This window comes from Canis lupus, chromosome 3 (genome assembly GCF_003254725.2).
Source record: "Canis lupus dingo isolate Sandy chromosome 3, ASM325472v2, whole genome shotgun sequence".
Classification (NCBI taxonomy): domain Eukaryota; kingdom Metazoa; phylum Chordata; class Mammalia; order Carnivora; family Canidae; genus Canis; species Canis lupus.
Window position 1 is genome coordinate 18,474,194 of NC_064245.1, and position 22,517 is coordinate 18,496,710.

The 22,517-nt window shown below is 38.6% G+C and overlaps 1 long non-coding RNA gene across 1 annotated transcript in view; it reads right to left on the reverse strand.

The window, feature by feature from the left end:
- Window positions 1–20,770, reverse strand: part of LOC112654143 (uncharacterized) — a 54,709-nt gene extending 33,939 nt beyond the window's left edge. Inside the window, exons 1-3 of the long non-coding RNA XR_003132831.3 lie at window positions 20,370–20,770; window positions 15,275–15,551; window positions 14,213–14,338 (exon numbers count right to left, since the gene is read on the reverse strand). This is a non-coding gene — a long non-coding RNA (uncharacterized LOC112654143). The remainder of the gene's footprint in view (window positions 1–14,212; window positions 14,339–15,274; window positions 15,552–20,369) is intronic.
- Window positions 20,771–22,517: the final 1,747 nt, after the last annotated feature.

Genomic DNA, 22,517 nt, shown 5'->3' on the forward strand with positions numbered 1-22,517 from the left:
AGTATATATTTTTTTCTTGCTGTAAAGTTAACAAAAATTATTGAATCCTAAAGTCCCAGGGAAATTTTGAGTGGAATTGGAGGGAAAGGTAAATTTGTATCCTTCTCCCATCTACTACTTACCTGGAAATAACTCTCATTAAACATACCCATTCCTTTACTAAGTATTAGGAAGAAATAAATTAGTTAAATAATCAGACCAAGATGGTGACAAGTGATAGACTTAACTTTCTGTGGGAATAATTGTACTTGAAAGTACAGTTTATTTTGGAAAGCCCCTTGGTAAGATATTCATTCATTCATTTGGCATATTCTTAGTGAATGTCTACTACGCGCTAGTCACTTCTCTGGCTCTGCTGACCCAGCAGCAAATAAGATAGTTCCTGACCTCATGGATTTTACAAGTTAGCAATATGCTTTAAGGACTTGAAATTTTTCTGCACTTTTTGATTGTTAATATATTTGTGGTAATCCAATCTGATAAATAGAGATTTGCACAAATATTGATGCAGATGAATTCCCATTGCATCATTATTAAATACTTAGATACTTTTGCATATGTTTTAAAATTCTCTATAATAAGAAGTTGATATTTCCAGCTAGTATAAAGGAGTACTTTTAATTGTCTTAATTTTTTTCTTTTTAAAAATTTCTGAGCATACATTGCTTTTTAAATTATAGAGTTTTTTAAGTCCCCTGTACTCTAAAGATGTCAAACTGATGAACTTCAGAGATAGGAGATGTTCAACTCCTCACTCTTTCCCTTACTTACACAAATTGTCTTCCCCTGATTTTTGAAAGATTGCTACTGCCTGTGCTAAAATCCTAGAATCCCATAGTGAATTCTGTATCATAAGAAGCTAGCTCAGAAATGCTTGAGGTGCTGGGTATGAGTAGAAATACTTGGGCCAGAATTGAACTTTAAGTGAGAGGAAACTGTATGAGTCTGAGTGTTTTCCTGCTTCTTACTAAGAAATGTGAATTGTCAGGTGCTCAAATGCAAAATATGTCGTAATGTATTCACAAGTATTCCAATCTACTTCCAGGCAATAGAAGGATTGAAAGTCTCACCCCCTGTGAAGTTAGGTGGACTATGTCACATGTTTTGGCTAATGAAATCTGAGCAGAAGTGCTACGTGTCAACCAGAGGTGGGAAGGGTAAGGGCCTGTCTGCTGTCTATGGTGTTCCCTTGCTGTGATGATCATGAAACTCTGTGTTAAGATGGAGTTTCTACAGCCTGGGTTTCTTAGTGACTTAGTGATAGGATTGAAATCTCCTGTGTTCCCCCTTTCATCTTTAGTGTGGGAAGAATTAAACAGGTTGTGTTAAGTTACTAAAACAACATTTTAGAAGTTAATTCTCATATCATAGTGCAGTCCCATTGAACTAATGAGAAAGGTAAACAAAAATTATTATATTTAGATATCTTAACACAGATTTCCATCCACAGATCACTCACTGAATATTTTGTCTTTCAAACGAATTGTTTGATTTTTAAAAAAAAAAACCCAAACGGTTATCATACTCTAATGAATCAGGAAGAGTTGAAATCTCAGACATTGAGTCATTTATACTTTCAATATCCACCCCTTCTAGGGCAAAGAATGTCCTAGGTTTTAACTTTAGCTTTCTCTGTGGGTCATATCAGTCATAGGCAGTTCATAAGATTGTGGGAGTTGTTCTGGCATGGCTGTAAGTAATAAAAAATATATTGATCTCTAACCCCCACCCTCATTCCTGACGCACAGCTCTTGAAACCCCTGTAAATAGGGGTGCTGGGAGAATCTTTTTGTCCTAACATTTATCTTTAACCCTAGTTTCTGACACAGAGACCTTTGTAATCTCCTGAGCAATAGGAATGGCCAACACAGAACTCCTAAAGTCCTTGGAATTTCCTGGGTCATAGGAATGCCTTGTTCTAATGAGTTGACTCCAGGTAGGCTCCTGGGTGGAGGCTGGTCACCAAAAAGACCAAGTCATGATTAAAAGTTTGAGACTTTCAGCACTACCCTTCATTCTTTAGAGATAGGAGAAAGGCTGGAAATAGGTAATATTCCATCATACCTATGTGATGAAGCCTCTATAACAACCCCTATAGTAGAGGGTTCATGGAGATTCTAGATTGGTGAACACATTTCTGCTGGAAGGTGGTATGTCTTCATGGAGATCGAATCTCCTGTGCTTGAGACCTTCCCAGATCTTATCCTATGTATCTCTTTATCTGTTCATCTGTATCCTTTTATCATATCCTTTATTATATTTGTAGACCTATATGTTTCTCTGAATTCTTTGAGCTATTCTAGCAAATGATTGAATCTGAGGAGAGGGGTCATGGGAACCTCTACTTTGTAGCTAAGTTGGACGGAAGTTGTGGGCAACCTGGAAACCTACTACTTAAAATTGGCATCTAAAATTGGGGGCAGTATTGTAGGACTGACCACTTAACCTGCAGGGTCTGCACTAATTCTAGTTAGTGTCAGAATTGAATTGAATTGTAGGACACCCAGCTGGGGTCACAGAAAACTGCTTGATGTGAGGGAAAAAAAAAACAAAACAAAAAAACTCCACACATCTGGTGTCAGAAGTATTGTGAGTGTGATAGCAGTGTGAGAGTAAAGGAGAAGCACACAGAAGTGAGTTTTTCCTTACAAAGGGCCCATTACCTATAATCATATCTGCCCATAGAGGGTCAGAGAGCAGTGTGTGAGTTCTTTTGTGGCTCAGCCACAAAAGCCATCTACAAAAATAGAGCCATTGCTTTAGATGTGGGTAAAGGATCTTTGAAACCTTGACCTTGGAGAATGGAGAATGCTAGGCAAATGTATTTTTATTTGTTTACTTATTTTTATTTATGTTAAGCTAGAAGTATCTAAGTATAATTCTGTGACTCACAGTTTACCTACTACTTTGTAATCATATTGTTTTATTTCAGGTAAGTTGTGAGCAAACTGAAGGGCCTTTCTTTGTTAAATCTGCAAAGTATCCGTTATAAACAAGAGGCATGCTATTATAAAATAGATAATTATGAAGCACTTTTCTAAGATCATACACACTTTGTTTGGTGTATATGTTTTATTGTTTTTTTCTGCAGATTGATTTTTTCTTTTTCATCTAAATAGTCACCCCCAAAGTTCCCAAATTTATATAGACTCAGTTTTTACCACCAGCAGAGACAAATTAGAATGGTTTAATCCTAAATACAACTTCCTGGAAAGTGAATCTGATTGGATAAGCTTTAGTGTAGTATCCAAATCTGGCCCAATTAATCATGGCCTACGGCAATGGGTTACTGACTAATACACTGGTTCCATGACTCATCTCTGGGTGGGGAAGACATATTTGCTCTCAGAAGGAGGCTGACAACCTATAACGTGTAGGCTGCAGATAGAAGTTGAAATACAGTATAGTTGGAAATCATTGCCCTAGTGTATTATTAGTACAATTAGATTAGTAGTATACCCTCAAAGGATTTAACTATTACAATCATTTCATAAAATTATTCCTTTGAGCTGTTATAGCTATTAAAATATTTCTATATGGTTTTTATTTAAATTAATAATATAAAGAGAAAACGTGATTTGGGGCATGTCATTTTCACAACCAAATTGTACTTTATAATAAAAAAATTACTTTGTATACAATCATAATATCAATGACTATATAATAACATATGGAGATGAGAATGGGTTTTGAGTAAAGTTTATAGAAATTATATGAAATAGTGATTTAAATGATTTAACTATCACTAGAAAAGATGCTTTATAAATCAAACAATATATTTCAAATTTCAAACTCAAGTAAGTAAAGAAATTGTTAAAGATTTACGTTTGGGCAGTGTTTTCTGAAGTATTAGCTTTATAAGCTGCTCTTCCAAAAGGTCCTCTGCTGTATGTACGAGGCTTGCTCACTACATTCACCTCTTGGAAACTCACATTTCACATTAGAATTTCAAAAGCTGTGATAAGTCCAGTAGGAATGAAAGTTGTTTAACTTTGTAACCCAAAATTATTTGAATATAACTTTTTTTTCATTTAACTATATAAAAATGCTATAGAATTAGTGTTATGAACTCAGCAAGTTATCTTATTTTGAGGGCTTCTTATCACTACCTGTTAGTTTTTATATATTCCTATAGGCACCTGGAGTTACTATATTCTAATAATACATGTTTTAGAAAAGAATGATAAGAACAATGCTAGGCAAATGTTGGCATTTGCCAGGCTCCTCAAATCCTCTTTTGGTATTCAAACAGCCCCTTATAAGTATCCACTGGGGGATCATATTGTTGATGACTGATAATTGATGGATTATCAGTTTGTGTTGGACAACTCCACAAACCACCTAAGTGAGCATATGTGATGAAATTAGTCTTAGTCATTTTAATCTATACTTTTATATACTACTTAGTCATTTTAATCTATACTTTTATGTACTCTCACCTCCATGGATACCATAACAGCAGATGTTCTTAGCTGAAGTCACTTTGAAAGAATTCAAGTGACGATAAAAGAAAAAAGATAAGACTTCACTTTACTCTTTACCAAGCAAGGTATATATTTAGTCATTTGTATATTTATCCAACTAATATTTATTGAACATTTGCTGTGTGCTGGGCACAATGTGGAGATAGGCAGTCCTACCCTTTCAGAATTGACATTTTGTCATGACAAAGAGGCTTGTTTACAATCTGATGCTAAAATATTATACTATATTCCAAGAATAAACACAGATTTCTGGGGAAGTAGGAGTTGGGGCTGGTATTAAGGAGGTTTGAGATAAATTGTTAGTCAAACTACTGAAGGCTTAGCATAATGGTTCTCAAACTTTAGTGTGAGTGTTCATTAGAACCATCTAGAGGGTTTGTTAGAATATAAATTGCTGCTCCTCAACCCCAGAGGTCCTGATTCAGTAAGTCTAGTGTGGAGCCTGAGAATTTGCATTTTTTAACAAGTACCTAGGAAATGCTGATGCTGCTGGTCTTGGACCACATTTTGATAATCACTGACATAGGGACTGTATTAATTAACTATTGCTACTCTACAAATTATCCTAAACTTAGATGACTTAAAACAATAATTATTTACTATCTTACATAGTTTCTGTGGGCCTAGGAAATGGGGAGTGCCTTAGCTGGGTGGATTTGTCTTGAGGTCTCTCATGAGGTTGCAGTCAAGGTTAGGGCTGCAGTCATTTGAAGGCTTGACTGAGACTACAGGATCCACTTCCTAGGTGGCTCACAGTCCAGCCCACCCTTCAGGGGAACGGAATTAGCCTCCACCTTTTGGAGGGAGGAGTATTAAGAAACTTATGGCTGTATTTTAAAAACTAGTATAGAGATTATATTTTAGTACTTAACTAATAATTAGTTTTTACTTAATTAATAATAAATAATAATAAACTAATCAGTGATTAACTCTTCAAGGATGATAATATGGTAGAAGTAGAAATACTGGATGGGAATTCAATAGCCAAAATTGATTATTATTATTAAGTTTTTACTTTTTGTGATTTCAAAATATTTTGAAAATGATAGTAGTATGACAATATTACCCATATTTTGAATATTCCTCATATTTTGATATTCCTATCCTATTTAAATAAAGAGACTAGGATGTATTTTATGTGTGTATCTATGGAAGGATGAACTCATTTAGCTCTGAACATAAGTTGGAACTAGTAAAGTTTAAGAGCGTGAGGTCTGGCGTTTGAATCCTGGCTACATCCCTTACTAGCATATCATTCTAGGTAAGTTATTTAGCCTCTCTAGAATTCAGCTTCCTCATCTGTAAAATGGATTTAATAACAGTACCTATTTTATAAAATTATTCTGAAGATTAAATGAGATACTAAATGTTAAAGAGTTCAGAAGGTACTTGCATATTATTGTTCCATTATTTATGAATGTCAATGTATACGTGAAAAATAGAAGAATTCAGAAGACATTAAAATGAAAAGTACACTTAATTTAGAGCATAGCAGACTTCACTGAATGTTTGGAGAGATAAAAAAAAGTTTATATCTCAGACAGCTTTAAATTGCATTAAACACTGTTCTGTTTAAAGGGAAACAAAAAATCCAACTTGGCTATTTCTTGTAACTTTCAATGTATTTGCTATATGGTTTCTCTTTATCCTTCTTCATTATTCCTCCATTCTTAAGGAACACCCCCTTCTCCAAATTTCTTGCATTTTTTCATGCAAAGAAATTTAGTCCTGCTTTTCTTCTTTTTCCTTCTGACCTAAATTTTTCCATCTAAATGGGTCAGCAGGATATTTTCCTAAACTAATATAATTCTTTCTCTCTCGAAGAATAATTCTTGTGTCAGCTATTTAATATATATATTTTAAATTTTGCCACTTATAGATTAATTCTTAAAATATCTATCAGCAACCATGACGACTGATTCTGCACTGTTTGTTGTAACCATGAATTGCTGAGCCTATGATCTACTCAAATAGAAAGATGGAAAGAGTGGGTCTGGTGCACACTGTGTAATGCTTGCACTGTGCCTATGCATTCTTGATAAATCCTGAGAAATGATTTTTCATGAACATTGTTTTTAATAATACCAATTTTCAGTTTGTATACCATCTCAGATAATTCTGACTAATGAAAATTTCAAAACCTCAATTTACCAGAAGGCAACTAACCTCAGTTTGAAGTTTTAACATACACTTTCCTGATTCTCTGCGTGAGGCGGGGCAGGCTGGCGGAGGAACAGGGGCCTCACCCCCCCCCCACCCGCTCCCGGGGCAACCTTCCACCCCCCTGAGCACCCACGAGCTCCACCTGGGAGGTGAGCAGAGAACCGGGAGCTGCAGCGGGAAGGGCCTTCGCCTCTGACGAGGTCGGGGGCGGAGAAGGAGAAATGAAACAGCATCGAGGGGGCGGGCCGAGGAGCCGGGCTGGGGGGAGCCTCGGGCGGGAGAGCCCCCCAGATGCCGGGGCTTTAACGATCCGCTGGATTCTTCCCGGAGGGAAAGTGCACAGCGGGGAGATGGGGGGACGCGGGGGGGTGACGCCTCCAGTCCCGGGGTCACCAGGGGAGGAGGGCGCTGGGGGGAGCGCACCCACCCCGCGGGGTCTCGGTGAAGGGCTGGAGCGCGGCCCGGGGCCTCAGGAGAAGTGGGGGGGCTCCGGGTAGAGGGGGGATGAGCCCCAATCCCTGGGGAGAGAAGTGGCCTGGAGCGGGTCCAGCGGCACAGGGCCGGGATCCCAGGGCCCCCGAGGGGACACAGCCAGGATCCTGTGTTCGCCCGGGGTGGGTGGAGGCAGGGAGGCCGAGGCAGGGAGGACTCCCCTGCCATGGGGCACCCGCGAGCTGTGCAGGTCAGCGGCCCCGCCACAGCCGGAGCACCCAGGCCCCTGCGGACCGCGAGCTGTGGGAGTTACTGGGGGAGCTGACTCCAGGGCTGGAGGGCTGGCCGCAGACAGTGGGGTTGTTCCTCCTGGTGTCACCCTGTGCCTGGGACTGAGCGGGGCGCCAGGGGACAGGGGCCTCAGGGGGTCAACAGCTATCACTGAGCCGGCACCTGGCAAGGGGGGGGCATCTCCCCAGGTGCATACCCCTGAGCATCAGCACAGCAGCCCCTCCCCCCAGAGACCGGCTGAAAGGACAGGGGAAGAGCAAGTTCTTGACTGAGCAGCGCTGGAACGCTCCAGGGGAAGTTGAGGGATTTACAGTATATAGAACCAGGGTACCCCCCTATTCTTTTCTCCCCTCCTTTTTCCATCACAATTCATTTTTGTATCAGACTAAAATTTTCCAATATTTTTTCTCTTTTCCCACCTTAACAACAATATTTTACCAGCTCTTCATTTTTAATTTTTTTCCTTTTCGACTTTCATATTTCTACAAGTCTTAGATATATTTTTCACTTCTTGATTCCCTTCAACATATTCAATTTAATTTTGGGAGATCTATGAGATATGGGTTTTGGGGTTTTTTGTTTTTGTTTTTGTTTCCCCTGCCTTATTTTGTTGTACAATGGTGGACATTAATACCTTCTAAAACATGACCAACATGCATCCAGAACCAAGTGGAATATGATGCTGGTTTTTCTGTGAGATTATATTCTCTCTTCCTCCCCATTCTGCCCCCCTCTGTTATCTTGTTTATGTTTTGGGGTCAATGTTGGGGCTTTCTGTAAGTATTGCTGTTTTATATAATTTTGGGATTGAGCATCTTCTAACATACAGAACAAAATACCCTCAGAACCAAGAGGATCACCCTCTAGGACCCTCAGGTAGACAACATTCTCTCTCCACTGCTACTTCTTCACCACCACCATCCCATCCCCTAGTCCTCCCCCATTTTTTTCCTTTTTTCTCTTTTCCTCTTTACTTTTTTATTGTTTTATTTATTTATTTTTTTAAGATTCCATTAATTCATTCATGAGAGACACAGGCAGAGGGAGAAGCAGGCTCCACACAGGGAGCCTGACATGGGACTCAATCCTGGGACCCCAGGGTCATGCCCCAGGACGAAGGCAGGCACTAAACCACTGAGCCACCCAGGGATCCCCCTTTTTCTTTTATTCTTTTTCTTTTTTCTTCTTCTTTGGGATTTTTGCCTTTTATTTTTTACTACTTTGTTTTAAAATTTATTTTTCACTTTAGTGGTCCTTTTGTTTTATTTTGTTCTGATCTTCTTTTTCATTTTCTGGTCTCTGACCTCATCAGTGTCATCTAGGGTGGAATTTACTTAGGTTGTGGTTGATATTTTTGACTCAGCTCACTCACACAGCTACTCTGCACTGAGCAAAATGACTAGAAGGAAGAACTCACCACTAAAGAAGGAACCAGAAACAGTACTCTCTGCCACAGAGTTACAGAATATGGATTACAATTCGATTTCAGAAAGCCAATTCAGAAGCACAATTATAAAGCTAATGGTGGCTCTGGAAAAAAGCATAAAAGACTAGAGACTTCATTACTGCAGAATTTAGATCTAATCAGACCAAAATTAAAAATAAGTTAAGTGAGGGGGATCCCTGGGTGGCACAGCGGTTTAGCGCCTGCCTTTGGCTCGGGGCACGATCCTGGAGACCCGGGATTGAATCCCACGTCAGGCTCCCGGTGCATGGAGCCTGCTTCTCCCTCTGCCTACATCTCTGCCTCTCTCTCTCTCTCTCTCTCTCTCTCTCTGTGACTATCGTAAATAAATAAAATTTTTTAAAAAAATAAGTGGGATGCAATCCAAACGGGAGGTCCTAACTGCTAAGGTTAATAAGGTAAAAGAAACAGTGAGTGACATAGAAGACAAGTTGATGGTAAGGAAGGAAGCTGAAAGAAAAAAGAGAAAAACAATTAAGAGACCATGAGGAAAGGTTAAGGGAAATAAATGATACACTGAGAAGGAAGAATCTACGTATAATTGGGGTTTCAGAAGACACCAGGAGGCAGAGAGGACCACAAAGTATATTTGTACAAATCATAGCTAGGAACCTTCCTAATTTGGGGAAGGAAACAGGCATTCAGATCCAGGGGATAGAGAGGTACCCCCCTGAAAACCAATAAAAAACCGTTCAACACCTTGACATTTAATATTGTAACTTGCAAATTCCAAAGATAAAGAGAAAATCCTTAAAGCAGCAAGAGACAGGAGATTCTTAACTTATGGGGAGAAATATCAGATTAACAGCAGACCTCTCCACAGAGACCTTGCAGGCCAGAAAGTGCTGGCAGGATATATTCAGGGTCCTAAATGAGAAGAACATGCAGCCAAGAATACTTTATCCAGGAAGGCTCTCATTCAGAATAAAAGGAGAGATAAAGAGCTTCCAAGATAGGCAGAAACAGAAAGAATATATGACCACCAAACCAGCTCTGCAATGAATATTAAGGGGGACCCTGTAAAAGAAAGGGGAAGCCCAAAGAAATAATCCACAAAAACAGGGACTGAATAGGTATTATGATGACACTAGATTCATATCTTTCAATAGTAACTCTGAATGTGAATGGGCTAAATGATCCCATCAAAAGACGCAGGGTATTGGACTGGATAAAAAACCAAGACCCATCTATTTGCTCTCTACAAGAGACTCATTTTAGACCTAAGGACACTGCCAGCCTGAAAATGAAGGGGTGGAGAACTATTTACCATTCAAATTGATGCTAAAAAGAAAGCTGGGGTAACAATCCTCATATCAGATAAATTAAAGTTTACGCTAAAGACTGTAGTAAGAAATGAAGAGGGACACTATATCATACTTAAAGGTCTATCCCACAAGAAGACCTAATGATCATGAATATTTATCCCCCTAATGTGGGAGCTGCTAAGAATATCAATCAATTAATAACTAAAGTAAAGAGATACTTACATAATAATACACTAATAATAGGAGACTTCAACATGGCATTTTCTGCAAATGACAGATATTCTAAGCAAAACATCACCAAGGAAACAAGGTCCTTAAATGATACACTGGACCAGATGGCTTTCACAGATATATACAGAACTTTCCATCTGAAAACAACTGAATACACATTCTTCTCAAGTGCACGTGGAACTTTCTCCAGAATAGACCACATACTGGGTCACAAATCAGGTCTCAACCGATACAAAAAGATTGGGATTATCCCCTGCATATTTTCAAACCACAATGCTTTGAAACTAGAAACTCAGTCACAAAGAGAAATTTGGAAGAAACTCAAACACATGGAGGTTAAAGAGCATCCTGCTAAAAGATGAAAGAGTCAACCAGTAGATTAGAGAAAAATTAAAAAGATTCATGGAAACTAATGAAGATACAACCATTCAAAATCTTTGGGATATAGCAAAAGCAGTCCTGAGAGGGAAATATATCACAATATAAGCCTCCCTCAAAAAACTGGAAAAAACTCAAATACACAAGCTAACCTTGCACTTAAAGAAACTGGAGAAAGAACAGCAAATAAAACCTACACCCAGCAGAAGAAGAGAGTTAATAAAGATCTGAGCAGAACTCAATGAAATAGAGACCAGAAGAACTGTAGAACAGATCAACAAAACCAGGAGTTGGTTCTTTGAAAGAATTAATAAGATAGATAAACCATTAGCTAGCCTTATTAAAAAGAAGAGAGAAAAGACTCAATAAAATCACGAATGAAAAAGGAGAGATAACAACCAATACCAAGGAAATACAAATGATTTTAAAAACATATTATGAGCAGCTATACACCAATAAATTAGGCAATCTAGAAGAAATGGACACATTTCTGGAAAACCACAAACTACCAAAACTGGAACAGGAAGAAATAGAAAACCTGAACAGGCCAATAACCAGGGAGAAAATTGAAGCAGTCATCAAAAACCTTCTAAGACACAAAAGTCCAGGGCCAGATGGCTTCCCAGGGGAATTCTATCAAACGTTTAAAGAAGAAACCACACCTATTCTACTAAAGCTGTTCCGAAAGACAGAAAGAGATGGAGTACTTACAAACTCGTTCCATGAGGCCAGCATCACTTTAATTCCAAAACCAGACGAAGACCCCACCAAAAAGGAGAAATACAGATCAATATCCCTGATGAACACAGATGCAAAAATTCTCAACAAGATACTAGCAAATAGGATCCAACAGTACATTAAGATTATTCACCATGATCAAGTGGGATTTATCCCTGGGATGCAAGGCTAGTTCAACACTCGTAAAGCAACCAATGTGATAGATCATATCAACAAGAGAAAAAACAAGAACCATATGATCCTCTCAATATATGGAGAGAAAGCATTTGGCAAAATACAGCATCCATTTCTGATCAAAACTCTTCAGAGTGTAGGGATAGAGGGAACATTCCTCAGCATCTTAAAAGCCATTTACGAAAAGCCCACAGCAAATAACATACTCAATGGGGAAATACTGGGAGCCTTTCCCCTAAGATTAGGAACAGGGATGTCCATTCTCACCACCGCTATTCAACATAGTACTAGAAGTCCTAGTCTCATCAATCAGACAACAAAAAGACATAAAAGGCATTCAAATTGGCAAAGAAGAAGTCAAACTCTCCCTCTTTGCCAATGACATGATACTCTATATAGAAAACCCAAAAGACTCCACCCCAAGATTTCTAGAACTCATACAGCAATTCGGCAGTGTGGCAGGATACAAAATCAGTGCCCAGAAATCAGTGGCATTTCTATACACTAACAATGAGACTGAAGAAAGAGAAATTAAGGAACCAATCCCATTTACAATTGCACCCAAAAGCATAAGATACCTAGGAATAAACCTAACCAAAGAGGTAAAGGATCTATACCCTAAAAACTACAGAACACTTCCAAAAGAAATTGAGGAAGACACAAAGAGATGGAAAAATATTCCATGCTCATGGACTGGAAGAATTAATATTGTGAAAATGTCAATGCTACCCAGAGCAATTTACACGTTCAATGCAATCCCTATCAAAATACCATGGACTTTCTTCAGAGAGTTGGAACAAATAATCTTAAGATTTGTGTCGAAGCAGAAAAGACCCTGAATAGCCAGGGGAATATTGAGAAATAAAACCAGAGCTGGAGGCATCACAATGGCAGATTTCAAGCTGTACCTCAAAGCTGTGATCATCAAGACAATGTGATATTGGCACAAAAACAGACACATAGATCAATGGAACAGAATAGAGAACCCAGAAATGGGCCTTCAACTCTATGGTCAACCATATTCAACAAAGCAGAAAAGACTATCCACTGGAAAAAGGACAGTCTCTTTAATAAATGGTGCTGGGAAAATTGGACAGCCACGTGCAGAAGAATGAAACTAGAGCATTCTCTTACACCAGACACAAAGATAAACTCAAAATGGATGAAAGATCTAAATGTGAGACAAGAATCCACCAAAATCCTAGAGGAGAACATAGGCAACACCCTTTTTGAACTTGGCCACAGCAACTTCTTGCAAGATACATCCATGAAGGCAAAGGGAACAAAAGCAAAAATGAACTATTGGGAGTTAATCAGGATAAAAAACCTTCTTCACAGCAAAAGAAACAGTCAACAAAACTAAAAGACAGCCTACAGAATGGGAGAAGAGATTTGCAAATGACCTATCAGATAAAGGGCTAGTATCCAAGATCTGTAAAGAGCTTATTACACTCAATACCAAGAAACAAACAATCTAACCATGAAATGGGCAGAAGACATGAACAGAAATTTCACCAAAGAAGACCTACACATTGCCAACAAGCACATGAGAAAATGTTCCGCATCACTTGCTATCAGGGAAATACAAATGCAAACCACAATGAGAGACCACCTCACACCAGTGAGAATGGCGAAAATTAACAAGACAGGAAACAACAAATTTTGGAGAGGATGTGGAAATATGTACTTGTACTGTTGGTGGGAATATGAACTGGTACAGCCACTCTGGAAAACTGTGTGGAGGGGCAGCCCGGTAGCTCCGCAGTTTAGCGCCGCCTTCAGTCCACTGCGTGATCCTGGAGACCCAGGATCGAGTCCCACGTCGGGCTCCCTGCATGGAGCCTGCTTCTCCCTCTACCTATGTCTCTGCCTCTCTCTCTCTGAGTCTCTCATGAATAAATAAATAAATCTTAAAAAAAAAGAAAAGCAATAGTGGAAGGGTTTGTAAGGGAAAGGAGGGGAAATGAGTGGGAAAAATTGGAGAGGGTGACAAAACATGAGAGACTTCTAACTCTGGGAAACAAACAAAGGGGTAGCAGAAGGGGAGGTGGGGGGGAAATGGGGTAACTGGGTGATGGGCACTGAGAAGGGCACTTGATGGGATGAGCACTGGGTTTTATAATATATGTTGGCAAATAGAACTTCAATTATATATACTTTCCTTAGAGGAGAAAGGTAAAAACCAGGGTTATCAGCTCTTAGATTTTGGTCCAGGATTCTGTGTCTTTAACATCAGAGATGTAGAAAAAAATGATTAATGGTCAGAATGATGGCTAAGGTGTTGTCTAGTCTTGTCATCAAAAAAGGCTTTTTGGGGATCCCTGGGTGGCTCAGCAGTTTGTCGCCTGCCTTTGGGCGGGGGCTGGTCCTGGGCTCCTGGGATCGAGTCCCACGTTGGGCTCCCTGCATGGAGCCTGCTTCTCCCAATGCCTGTGTCTCTGCCTCTCTCTCTCTCTCTCTCTGTCTATCATGAATATATAAATTTTAAAAAGGCTTTTTAATGTTCTGTACCCTTTACTTAATTACGTAATTACTCTTAGTTTCATCTTAAAGATCAGAGTCAGAATCACTCCAGTTATTTTCATACGTACCAAATTCAAGTGGAATCTCTTAAGGTAGAGCCCCAGAATCTGCAGTATAGCAAGTTCTCCAGTAATTCTTCTGTACCATAAAATTTGCTCTGCTTAGAAAACAGATGTCCAATAGCAAACTTGGATCTACAAAAAGAATTTTGTCATTCGTGATTAATCAAAGATTATATCAAACAATCTCCTAATTGTTCTTGCTAATTGAAATTTTATTATAATATGGTGGGTTTATTTTGTTTTATTTTTTATTTTTTATTTTTTTATTTTTTTTTTTAATTTTTATTTATTTATGATAGTTACACAGAGAGAGAGAGAGGCAGAGACACAGGCAGAGGAAGAAGCAGGCTCCATGCGCCGGGAGCCCGATGTGGGATTCGATCCCGGGTCTCCAGGATCGCGCCCTGGGCCAAAGGCAGGCGCCAAACCGCTGCGCCACCCAGGGATCCCTGTTTTAAAGGCTATTTGTACCCTTAGGTAGACAGTCAGTGTGGCAATGAATATTTAATGAGTGGTTTTAATGAGATAGGTATTAGAAGAGTGGAGAGGTATAGTGTGAGAAAAAGTTGAGAACCCAGGTTTCCTTACTTCTAGTCCAGTGCTGTTTGTGTTGGTTTTATCTTTCTAGGGTTGTTTTTTGCCTCTCATGCTCAGTTTTTAGTTTTAACAAAATTTAAAATTTTGTCAACAATTTTGCTTTTATCTTTTTCAGGTTTTATTAGGGCTGTTTGGGGAGGGTATAGTTAGAAAAATCATTGGCTTCGAAAGCAAAGTGATTGTGTGTGTGTGTGTGTGTGTGTGTGTGTGTGTATGTGGTATAGTTAGATCATTGGATTTGAAATCAAACTGAATTGTGAATTCCACTTCTCCCACTTACTAGCTAAGTGAATGTGAGCAAATTTAATAATTCTGTGAGCATCAGCTGTTAAATGGGATAATAACTACATTATAAAGTTATTGTAAGGATGAAACAAATAGATGCTTATATTTGTTTACTTTTTTCTTAGAAAAATTCTGGCCAATATAAAAACATATTTAGATTAATTTAACTCGATTAATGGTACTTACCATTTTCAGATTATCAATTTATTTGTGTTTAATTTTTTCTAATAAGTAGTTTGAAGATGAGTAAAGGTGTTTTTCTGATTAATTGGTTCTCCTTTAAATTCACAGTATGTAATATTGATCTATCTCTTCTTTGTATGGAGAGGTATATCAAAGTTGCAAGGCACCGAGCAGACTCTTACTCAAACTGTATCTTCTTGAAGCTAGTACCCCGATCCATTCTTTAGGATGTGCAAAAGAGAGAATTTTAAGTTTTATGTCCTCAGGTGTCTTGGATTCACTAGTAGAGAGACACAAAAAGCAGATGGAAAAGTGAGTAAAAATAGAAGACTTAAATAACATTAAAAGCAACTTTAGAAGAGCTGACTGAGGCAGTAACTGAGTAATTGTCATAATACCCACCATTAGCATGAATATATGGTAATGCAATTCTCTGAGTAGTCAACTTTTACATTAAAAAAAAGAAAAGAAAAGAAAAGAAAAAAAACATCTACCTGAAGCTGGTATTGGCAACCAGAATTACATTTCCCCCCCCTCCCATCTCCAGGACAACCCAGAGAAGGCAAAGGAATGCTGTCTATAGTTACTTACCAATCTCTATTGTAAGTTCATGAGCATAAAACTGGACCTTATTTTTTATTTTAGAAATTATTTTTGAGAATAGCATTGAAGTATGTAGTATTTAATCTTTCTTTGTAATGATCATAATAGGCAAAGAGAAGAAGGATTAAAATGATCAAGCAGATGGAATGTTTCCTTTGTCATGCTTATGGTATTAGAGTACATGATATAAATAATTGCTTATGCTTTGATTCTAAACACCCTTTAATAAGTGAATGGGGAAGCTGGATCTGTATACCTAGACAAAGTAAAATTAAAAAATCAAAGAAAGGTTAAATGAATTAATTTAGGCACCTTATTTGAATATTTATTTTTCTCCATACTTTCCCTTGCCATCAGTAATTTTTTTAAGATTTATTTTATTTGTAAGTGCTCCCTACACCAATGTGTGGCTTGAACTCACAACCCCAAGACCAAGAGTGTGTGCTCCACTAACTAAGCCAGTCAGGTGCTCCTCAGCAGTGATTTTTTTTAAATTTTGTATATTTTCCTCTTTTATTTCATTTAGGTTTTGTAGGATTTGTATATGTGTGTGAGTGTTATCTATATGAACACTTCCATATTTTCTGGTTCCATTAGATGTTCCATGCCCATATTGAATTCTCTAGCCCTGGAATTAGCCTTTTCTCCAATAAGTCCTGGTTCCCTTTATTTATGTCTTTAGAAATCAAGATCTGAGGGCTAGATGTGTTCATCACTACTCAGGTGTCCTTGCTTCTAAACCCTATTAGTGGACATAACACGGAAACACATTCTCTCTCTCTCTCTCTCTCTCTCTCTCTTTCCCCATCTCTCTGTATGATAAAAACTGTGGTTTATACCAATATCTCCAATTCTAATCCAACACCCCTGGATCCACTCTAGCCCCTTTCATTATTTGTAAAATAGATGCCTGGCTTTCATTGTCCACAGTATGTTTATTTGCTCAATCCTAGAATATAGTTTCAGAATAATTTATTAATTAGTGTATAGTACTTCTGTACAGTTTCTTTTGTCTCTAGAATTAAAATATATATTAAAAATGTTTTTATCTAAAGTTACTTAGGTTAGTTTTCCTTTGTGCCCTTAAGTAGGGTTATATCATTAATTTCTAATATAGTTGGTCTCATTTGTGGCTGTTTATATTCCATTCTCGGTTTTCTGCAAGTCCTGGTTGATTTTAAACATTTGTTTGTATTTTATGTATGTGAAACAATGTCATTGTTCTAAAAATCAGAATTATATAAAAAGATATACTTAGAGATAATCCCATTTATCCATTCTACTTGCTCCTTTTCCTCCATTCCTTTCATTCTTGTTTTTTTTTTTTTTTTAAGATTTTATTTATTCATGAGACACACACACACACACACACACACAGAGGCAGAGAACACAGGCAGAGGGAGAAGCGGGCTCCATGCAGGGAGCCCAATGTGGGACTCGATCCCAGGATTCCAGGATCATGACCTGAGCCAAAGGCAGACACTCAACCACTGAGCCACCCAAGTGCCCCCCTTCCATTCTGTTCCTACTCACTACTCAATTTCATTCATTTCTGGTGTATCCTTTCCATGTGTCTTTTTGCTAAAACTAGCAGATACATGTGTATTTCCTTATATTTCCCTTTACTTCTTCTTACATGAATGAGAGAGTGCCACAGATACTTTTTTTGCATTTTGCTGCCCTTTCTTAACCATGTATCGGTGGAAATCACTCCATATCAGTGCATAAGGATCTTCCTTATTCTTTTTTTATAGCTGCATAATTCTGTGTATGGATGTAGCATGGTTTATTCATCACTATTCTATTTATGGGCATTTGGATTGTTTCTAATATTTCAGAATTATAAACAATGCTGTGATGAATAACCCTGTACATATGTATTTTTCTATTGTTGTAAGTGTATCTTCAGGGTAAATTCCTAGAACTGAAATAGCTGAGTCAAAAGGTAAATGCACATGTAGTTTTGTTAGATATTGCCAAATTCCCCTCCAAAAGGGTTTACCAGTAATATATGAAAGTGCTTGCCTTTCCCTAGCCTCACAACAGAATGCATTTATTAATCTGGTTGGTGCAAGCTTTATTTTAATTCTCTTAAATTTTACTTTTGATTTGGAACTAACACTTTGAAAATTATTCTTCATTTTTCAGGATCTATCAGATGTTTATTTTGAGATCCTGTCATTTTGTGATCTTTCTTTTCACAGTCATAAGGTTTGGTCTGTCCATTTATTGACTGTCTCTTGAAAAAATATCTTGAGTGGCCTCTTTTTCCCAGACAGTATGCTAAGACATAATACTCACCTTTAAGTTGTTTACTGACAAAGAAGAACAGGTTAGCAAATAAATGGACAATTAATTACAAGATAGACACAGCTATGCATGGACAAGACATTCCAGTGAGGGAAGACAGAGCCAGTTATATTCTGAAATTGCAAGTAGTTTAATAAGATTGCCATATAGAATTTATGTATGTACTCATTAGATGTGGAATGAAAGAGGAACACAGAGAAATAAAGTTCAAGAAGCATGTTGAGAAGTTTAGATGTCATCTAGAAGACAAAAAAGACTTACTAAAAAGTTTTAAGAAGTATAAAAATATGATCAGGATTTTTGTTATGGCCATGACAATGAAGGGTTTATCCTTAAGAACTTGAGGTTTATCCCCAAAGTGTTAAACTATGTTGTATACATAGAGGTATGTGATATTGTGTTAAAGAAAGGAATAATCCCTAAGGCAAGAATTGACTGTGACTTTTTGGAGGGCAAGAACTTCTTTAAGAAAAAAATGAATCAGTCTGAATATAGTTATCAATGACACAAGGTAAAGCTAGGTGTTATCTGAAAGGAAGACTTTGCCGGCTTTTGGTAGTTTAAAGTGGGTCCTTTTTTCAAAAAAGCAGCTGCTCTTGGTGTCTGGGTTTTTCCAGTAGAATCTGAATAACACTAGTCATTGTATGTATTGAAAATGCAGCCCATCTGTACCTGGAACAGTTTATGGCTTACATTAATAAGACTTTACTATTGAGATGCTTCATTAAGGTGGTGTTATAATCCCACTCTTTTCATCAACCTGATTTTACTGTTTCAGCAAGTTCTTGTCTGAGAAGATCAAGTTGCTAATAACTTTACTGTTAATTCCAGAAAGTTCCTGAAAATCATTTTTTTAAAAGATTTATTGGTCTAGAGAGAGAGAGAGAGAGAGAGAGAGAGAAACGTGAACACGAATGGAGGGAGGGACAGACGGAAAGGTAGAGAGAATCTCCTGCAGACTCTGCACTGAGCTCAGAGCCCAAAGTGGGGCTCGATCTCATGACCCTGAGATCATGACCAGAGCCGAAATCAAGAGTCAGATGTTTAACCAAGTGAGCCACTCAGGCGCCCCCTGAAAATCCTTTTATTTATTTATTTATTTATTTATTTATTTATTTATTTATTTATTTATAGATTTATTTATTCATGAAAGACTCAGAGAGAGAGAGAGAGAGAGAGAGAGAGAGAGGCAGAGACACAGGCAGAGGGAGAAGCAGGCTCCTTGCAGGGAGCCCGATGAGGGACTCAATCCCAGATCCTGGGATCAGGCTCTGAGCCGAAGGCAGATGCTGAACCGCTGAGCCACTCAGGTGCCCCCTGAAAATCCTTTTAAACCTATGTTAGACTACTCAAATTAAAGCAACATCAAACAGCTGGTTACTCTTCAAGAATTGTTTTGAAAGCCCCCTTTGCAAACTTCCCCCTTCCATGTGTACCAATCCTAAACTATAATCAAGCCCCACTTCTCACACCAAAAGATCCATCTTAAAACAAACTCCAAATCTTAAACGTATCTGATCTTTACTTTTCCTCTTCTGAAACACCAAGATTCTTGTCGTAGTAGTGACCTCACTTCTGTGGCAAGCAATAAACTCAAGTTTGCTTTAAGAACACATTATTTTGGTGATATTTTCAGGGAATAGAATACATGCAAGATTCATTTCTTATCCTTATAAGAATAAGGATTCTAGGATTTGGAATCCTAGGCCTAAATTATCAGTCCAAGAATATCTGAGTTGACTTTCTAATTTTTTGTCTCTTTTCAAAGTGGCACATGACATTTACGACCAGAGAGACCTCAAGGAATGTCATTGTTCCCTACTCATAATTATTGTTTTTCAAATTAGTGAATTTGGGAATGTATAATCGGTTCAGGAAGAAGAAAGTGACCTATGTATCCTAGACAATCAGCCTACATCAACCAAGAAAGACTTTTGAAAAAAGAACTGTATAGATTTTATGTAAATTTGGTATTTATGAGCACCAAACTTTTAGCACTGACATCTGCCTGAGAAGATACTTCATTTACAGCAGCGGCAGAAATGAAGTTCACTGTGAACTAGTTTCAGATACCATATGCTTTAACATGCAGAAGAGGAGGGGAAAAGAGGCCTTTCAAAAACAGATTTTTCTTGATCTCACTGTGTATGATGTTGCATGACAACATTGTGACATCATAACTTACGCTATTCTATTTGCTGTTGCACCACTTTAGCACCGAGGCATGTAACAGCACCTCGGATGTGTATGGTGCTTTCCCTTCGTGGGACTTCAGGCACTTCACAGGCATTTTCTTCCTAAACCGCACAACATCTCTCAAAGGTATTGCCAAACTGGAGACAAATTTCACAGTTTAATCATGTGGAACACATTGGTAAATATAGATGTGCCTTTTAGAAAGTTGCTTCAAAGTGTATTTTGCAGCTCCCGCGACGTTTCTCAGGGTGTAAACCAGTGGTGTAATGTAAAGCTTCTGGCCCTCCCCCAGGGGAGCTGGGGGGAGAGATGTGCTGGCAGCGCGCCCTGGTGCAGGAGGAGGGAGGGGCGCAGAGGCGGGCTGACTGTTGTGTCAGCGTCCTGCCCTTTGCTTCCTCTCTTCTCACGCAGGGGTGTCTCCTTTCCCTCCGTCTCCCTCTTTTCTTTGCAGCATCAAAAAGGCAAACTGAGTTCTAAAACTTAACTGGTGATTAAGTGTTTGGTTAGATTTTCAAGGCAGAACACAAAAGTCCATTTGATTCACAAGGCCTGTTGATTATAATCCTGGCATCTTTCTTTCTTCCTTCTTTCCTCCTTTCCTCCCTTCCTTCCTTCCTTTTCCTTCCTTCCTTCCTTCCTTCCTTCCTTCCTATCTCTTCTTTCTTTCTTTCTTTCTTTCTTTCTTTCTTTCTTTCTTTCTTTCTTCCTTCCTTCCTTCCTTCCTTCCTTCCTTCCTTCCTTCCTTCCTTCTTTCTTTCTTTCTTTCTTTCTTCCTTTCTTTCTTTCTTTCTTCTCTTTCTTTCATTTCTTTTCGCTTTCTGCCGAAGCGAGTACTATGATCCTAGCAATCCAACCAGTACTTATAATGTAGTTTTATGGGAAAACGAGTTTTTCAAAATGGGAACGTGGCAAGATTGCAGACATGTCTGTTTCTTGCTCTAATCTCTTCAAATCCAATGAAAAGGAATGTTTTTTTTCTCAGAATATTTTTTTTTTTTTTTAGATTTTATTTATTTATTCACAAGAGACACACACAGAGAGAGGCAGAGACACAGACAGAGGGAGAAGCAGGCTCCATGCAGGAGCCCGATGTGGACCTTGATCCCAGGACTCCAGGATCACTCCCTGGGCCGGAGGGAGGCGAGCCCAACCGCTGAGCCACCCAGGCGTCCCTCTCAGAATATTTCTGCCTCCCAAACCATACCCTTTTCCTTCCCTCCACCCCCACATCTCCTGATCCCCTAGAAAAGATCCCTCCATGTGGAGCAGAGACCTGGACGTGAATCCTAGCTGTGTCCTGTAACCACTGCATAAACCCCGAGTCATTAAGGCTCTCTGAGCCTGTCTCCCCATTTGTAATTTTTACATACTGCCAACTCACAGGGGCGGCATGTAAGATAAAATAAAATAACATGTACAGAAGAGCTGAAGACAAAAATGTGGCCAATGAAAAAGTATCTTCAACTGTCTGGTTTTCTGGGGATGATTTGCTCCACCCTTTTGGTTATCATCCAAACCAGGACACTTTCAAGAGTGAAAGAAGGAACTTCAGGACAGCACAGATAAAATGGGGACTGTCCCAAACAACCTAGGATGTGTGATTAGTCTCCTGTAGAGAGAATTTTCAGGCAAATGCCTAACTGTGTACATTATTGTAGACAGGGATGCCTGCCTTCTATGAATACGAATATCATTTATTGCCCACATACAAGTTGAACTTCTATCGCTTCTCTCTTATAATCACAACTCTTTGTGTAGCTTGTGTTTCCCCAAATGTGCTACATGGACAACAGGTGTTGGCCCATGAGACTATTTCAAGCGGTATACAGCAAACATTATTTTTTCTAAACTATTGAGCCAGACCTATAATTTTGGAAGTAAAACTTTTTAAATAAGTTTATTTAGACCGACATTTGGATTGATTTAAAGAAAAACAATTAAGTAAATCAAACTAAAATGAGATTACGGTTATAGGAAGGTTGACCTGGCATGACTGACAGGCAGGAAGCCCTGCTTGACCAGATAAGCCAGAAGGATGAAAGATCAAGCTACTCCGTGTTGGGATAAACAGTATTACAATACATCACCTTGCATTCCAGGAAAAGTGCTTTGTGAGAATTGGAGTTAAGATGCCCAC